A 6,000-nucleotide genomic window follows, 5' to 3' on the forward strand; every position below is an offset into this window, starting at 1 on the left:
TGTCTGCCCCAGAAAGATTAACAGAGGTTTTAAGCAAAGGAAGGTTCATTTCCTCAGGTACCAGTGGTCAGGTTACTTAAATGGCATAGGGAAGCTTAGAGTTATAGGTTCAAGTTGTCAGTTTCTTCTAAGCCCAACCTGTTCACAGGGTTAAGCTCCAGTTTAATAAAACAGGAAATGAGATGAGAGGCAGTTAATTGATAACTGCCACAGAGTAGGATCGATTTTTTTGAAAAAGGAGCAAATGCAAACAATTTCCACAGATGTAAATGTTTGAATAAGATGGTGCCAGGAAAACAAGTAGGTTATTTGACTCAGAAGTAGTCAATATTTTACTCTACTCCTCACTGCTGGCGAAACACAATTTATCAATACATTCTCCATCCTTGAACCCTATTGAGATACACATACCATCATTCTCAACAAAATAACATTAAGCCCAATTATCACTTCATGCCTAAATTAAAACCTCCATTTGGAGACATTTTTTTTAATTTTTTTAAATTATTTATTTTGAGAGAGACAATGAGAGTACAAGTAGGGGAGGGGCAGAGAGAGAGGGAGAGATAGAATCTCAAGTAAGTTCTCAGCTGCCAGCACAGAGGCTGACACGGGACTTGAACTCACGAAACCGCGAGATCGTGACCTGAGCTGGAACCAAGAGTCAGATGCTTAACCAACTGAGCCACCCAGGCGCCCCCACTTTGAGATAATTTAATATAGTAAAATATATTTTATTTTTTAAAAAAAATTTTTTTTCAACGTTTATTTATTTTTGGGACAGAGAGAGACACAGCATGAACAGGGGAGGGGAAGAGAGAGAGGGAGACACAGAATCTGAAACAGGCTCCAGGCTCTGAGCCAGCAGCCCAGAGCCCGACGCGGGGCTTGAACTCACGGACTGCGAGATCGTGACCTGGCTGAAGTCGGACGCTTAACCGACCGCGCCACCCAGGCGCCCCTAGTAAAATATATTTTAATGGAGATTGATGTCATTTGCTTGCATTTAATAAATGCTCTCATTAAAATACTCATAATAAAGTGTGAAGATGGATAGTACATCTAACACTATTTACTTTTTGCAGAAATTGAGGAACACAAAAATTAAGTGATCCCCAAACTAATGAATGAGTTAAGAATTAAATTTTCATCTGATGATTCATTGTTGACCAGCATGTATTACTTATTTTATGACAACAGCTATTTTTGTGAATTGTTTTCCTTTTTTTTTTTCATGCAGGGCCATGGACACTAATCATCACATGACTGTGTTACATGTTATATGATGTATTACATATTATATGATCTCTGTCTCAAAGTCCAAGGGACACTAATCATCACATGACCGTGTTACATATTATATGATGTGTTACAGATTATATGATCTCTGTTTCAAAGTCCAAGGGAAAATATATTCCACAGTGTAAGGGGAAGCAGATATATGTCTTTTAGGTAATAGGCTTGCCAAAGTTAGGAGAAAATGAGATAAATAATCAGTAATTTTTTCTTATGTCAATTGAAAATAAAAGGTAAAAACTTGCCAGTTCTTCCATTTATTCCACCTGCTATTTTCATGCTTTATCGCTTCAAATGTTTCACTCCTTCTCAGCCATTTTTACTTACAAAAAATTATCCATGTTCTTCTGAATTCACCTAAGAACCCCTGGCACGTGGACTGCTTCAGTGCTTACCCAGTAGTATAAAAACTTCCCACAAATTCTATCTGTAGACTATTCTGCCCTTGACTCATGCGTGACACTCGTCTGTTATGCTGAGAGATACTTGTCCATTCACTGCTGTGGGTACTCTAAGACTTCTTCACCTTGACGTTATCAAGCAAAGTGACCTAGCTGTTTTGTATCCCTCCAGGTTCCTTTTGTGTCTTTCATTCTGTAAATATTCTACCAATATCCGAGTATCCTAATGAGTTAAAATGTGATTAAAATAAATATTCATTGTGACTACTATGCTATTTATATTATATTGCTTATGGACTACTTATAAACCAACATGACTAGTAGTCACAGTCATGACAATAATTTGTGAAAAGGAATAAAAAAAAAAAAAAAAGAAAAAGGATGGTTTTCTTAGAGCTTTTGCTGTTAGCTATGATCACATGCTTATCCCAATGGGTATTTCCTGACAGCTACATGTGGATAAATGAGGGAAAACTATAGCCTGTGGTGAGAATTTTGTAACACCTATACAAATACAGTTTATCTTTCTACCTATATTCTGGGATTTAGGTTTAGGGGAAACATGAGCCAGAGTATAAAATGGTTCTTCACCTCAAGCTCCTATTTATTATCCAGGAACCAATAACAGTGTTAATCCAAACTGACTTAGAATGTAACTTTCCATATTAATCTGACCATTGGAAGGCAATTTTCTAATTTTAGTTAAACTTAAATGTAAGAAAAATAATGATAATAACAATAATAGTATTAATTATAAACAGGTAATAAAGCTCTATGCCAAGTGTTTTCTAAGTTATTTCATTGATACTCATTATTGTGTTATTTATCAAGCGTGTGAGAATTAGATGTATTAAATAATTTGTCAATAAGACACCAAGAAGTTAAAAAGGCCAATTAAATATCAAGCTCACCGAAGTGAGCCACCAAATAAAGACAGGCCCTAATAGACTTTGAATCCTTTGCCTTTATAGAAGAAACAAATCAGACTACTTTCTCTGACTTGCTAAATTTGATTAAGTATCTCTACTTTGGGACAAGAATTTGCAGAAAAATACAGTTCTACTCCACCACTATATTAATATGCTGTATCTTTTATGTGCAAGTATATTAACGAACTTCAACTGGTACAAGGTTCTTAGTGTGGCTCATGGCTATCTCAGAACCTATTAGTAAACAATCCTGTGTTTTTTATTCACTGCTTTAAACATAATAATAGCAGTATGTCAACCATTGCACTAAGAGCTTAACATCTATTTACATATATTTTCATATTCAGTTCTCAGAACAGCCACAAAAGGTAAGTTTCATTATCACCATTTGGAGATAAGAAAACTTATGTTCTGTGAAGTTAAATAATTTGTCCAAGATCTCAGAGCTAGTATGTACCAACCCACGATTTGAACCAAATTATTTCTCTGAAAGTCTTTGATCTTAATAACCACTATATAACATTTACTGTTTTGAAGCACATTATTGTTATTCTGACAAACACATATTTGTCAAAATTATGTACCATGTTCTCTACATACCAGTAGTCACATGCATAAATATAATTAATAACATATATTACTATAGAAATTTAGCTACTTTTAAAAGCAAAAGTTATATTGTATTGATAGTCCCTATAGTTCCTAGGTTAGCATGAACTCTCAATAAATATTAAATCACAACAGATCGTTTAAAATATTCAGTATTATGCATTTAAAAACCAAAACAGTAGAATTCACTTTAATCTTGCTATACACAAACATGCTCTCTCTACTTTGGTTCTGATCCACACACATGTTGCTCTACAAACAGAAGGACAGATGTTGCAAGATAATTCACCTTTTTAGGTAGATTTAATTCACACCATGCTGCAGTGAAAATGTTTGACGGAGCTCTTTAATTTTTCTGCTATATAGGAATATAATAATCAGAAAAAAAAATCCTATCTTTAAGTGACAGGTCTTTGCATAGTCTCATCTAGAATACCTGCAGGGGGTGGGAGTGATCTGACCTGCTTTATAATATTGTAGTGATGTGTGATGCACGTTTGAAAAAAACAGAGTTTACACGTGAGGTTCCCCAATCAGTAAAGACAAAGCTTGTCTCCAGTATAAAAACACTTGGTCCCTGTGTCAAGAGAAAGAACTCCACACTGCTTTGAAGCACCCCTGGCAGTTGATAATGGAGAGCTGTTGGCAATGATAATGGAGGCAGATGCTTACCTGTTCTCCTACAGTGTACAATCTTGGCTCGATGACAAGGTGAGAAGAAGGAGAAGCTGTCACAGAATGGGGGCAACTGGCAGCTGGAACCCTAGCGGGGAAGGGTAAACTGGTCACCCAGGGCTGCTTGCTTGACTGTAGCAGATCTCATCAATCATGCCAACATATGCAGCTGCCTGAAAATAAACAGGCTTCTCAGACAGGAGACAAAACGAGGCAAATTAAAAGACCAATAATTTAAACAAATCTGTTTCCAGTTTCACAGCAAAGATGGATGGATGAATTCTGCTGATAGACCCAGATTTCTGGTTGATAAAAGTCACTGATACATACTAATGCAATAAGTTTATTAAACATGCCGTTCTGAAACAGAATCCTTTTATAAATTATTTAAAAGTCTTTTTTTTATACAGGTATGACATAGTTTTTAAAAATATATCAATTATTATCTTCTAGATTTTTCTAAAATTATTAGTGAAATAAACGTTGTGACTGTAAGAAGGCTACTGAAACACCTTCTTCTTGTTCTGTTCAAAGCCCCAAATAAAACCAGTGGGGCTGTAATGATGACTGTGTAAGATAATCCTTTTTATGTTCATTTCATTTTCCTTTATCTTATTAGTGTTTAGCTGATCTTGAAAACACTGATGACAATATTGCTTCCATCTATTACTTCTTCATCACATTCTCTCATTTACTTCTTTTATTCTGATCAAGTTAATATTATTTTTACTCCTTCCTACATATGTATATACATTATTTATTTTCTGAACATTCTTTTCTAATTCCTCATAGTCCTACAGCAATCTTCTATTTCACATCAAGAAAACAAATTACTTGCAGTCCTTCCTTTTTTGGCTTATAACAGACCTCTACTGGGAGCTCTTGACTAATAACTACAGATTCCCTAAGGTTAAAAGATGATGAACTCCACCATTAGTTTTTACTCCTTGTTATCACATTTCTTTCTTGAGTCTATCCTTTATCCATCTGATTTAGATTAAAAGACCCAAAGAGCTCCTGTCCTTTGTAGTGATGTGTTTTGCATTTATATGCTTATGATTGCTACCCAGTGCCCTACAGAGAGCACTGAGGGGTCTGATGATACAATATCAGAACGTGGTGATTTTCTTTTTCAAATCTGACAGTGGTGCAGAAATTAGAGAAAGACAAAACTAGCCTGAGGTCAATGTAATTCTCTCGTCTCTCAGGCTCATCTCCTTACACAGGTGGTGTTACAGCTGCTGTTATGTCTGCAGGGGAATAACAGTCGCTGGCAGCCCCTTACACAGCTGGCAGCCGGATGCAGGGACATGAGAATCAGGTTCGACATTGCTAAATGGGAAGCATCCACCTTGCCTTCCAAATGTCTGATTTTCTTTAATCTGCACTACAAGACAGGTTGCTGCTGTTGTTGTTTCCATCGTGGCTGAGAGTTCAAATTTCTCCTCGCCTACCAGATTGATGAGTGACCTGCGAGCTCATTTCAGTAGCTATCTCCACCTTAGACACTCTCGCAAATAAATCTGCTAAATATTTTTAATAATTATTTTAAGCTAATAGTTCTTTTTAACCTTTCTTTAGAATTAGTAATAGTGTAGGATGTTCCATAATAATATATCCTGCCAAAACAATAAGTTGGATTTTAGTACAGTGTTGTTTTGCAGTAGCAACCACTGTAAAAAAAAAAAAAAAAAAAAAAAAAAATAGAAACTATGGAAAACACGGTATTTGGAGGGAGAAAAGAGAAAATATGAATTCAGTAACTAAAACATTAACAGTGACATTTTGCACATCCACCGGTAATATTCAGACATCTGGGTACTCTAATTTTATTTATTGTTTTGGACATCTTCCTACTTCATATACATCACAGATTCTTTACTGCTTACACTGGATTTCACCTCTCTGTCAGATGGTTACTGCTGTCATTTTAGAATCCCTGGGACTATTTTCCAGAAGTGCATTGACATCCATGACTTTTTTCAGCCCTCTAAATCAGTAATAGTGGTAACCTGGGTTCCACAAATCTGTCCTTTATCACAATTTTCCTTTGACTTCAAGAATGTCTATGGTACATGTACACTCCGAGC

Source organism: Puma concolor, chromosome A1 (assembly GCF_028749965.1).
Source record: "Puma concolor isolate L17-30 chromosome A1, mPumCon1.1.hap2, whole genome shotgun sequence".
Taxonomy (NCBI): domain Eukaryota; kingdom Metazoa; phylum Chordata; class Mammalia; order Carnivora; family Felidae; genus Puma; species Puma concolor.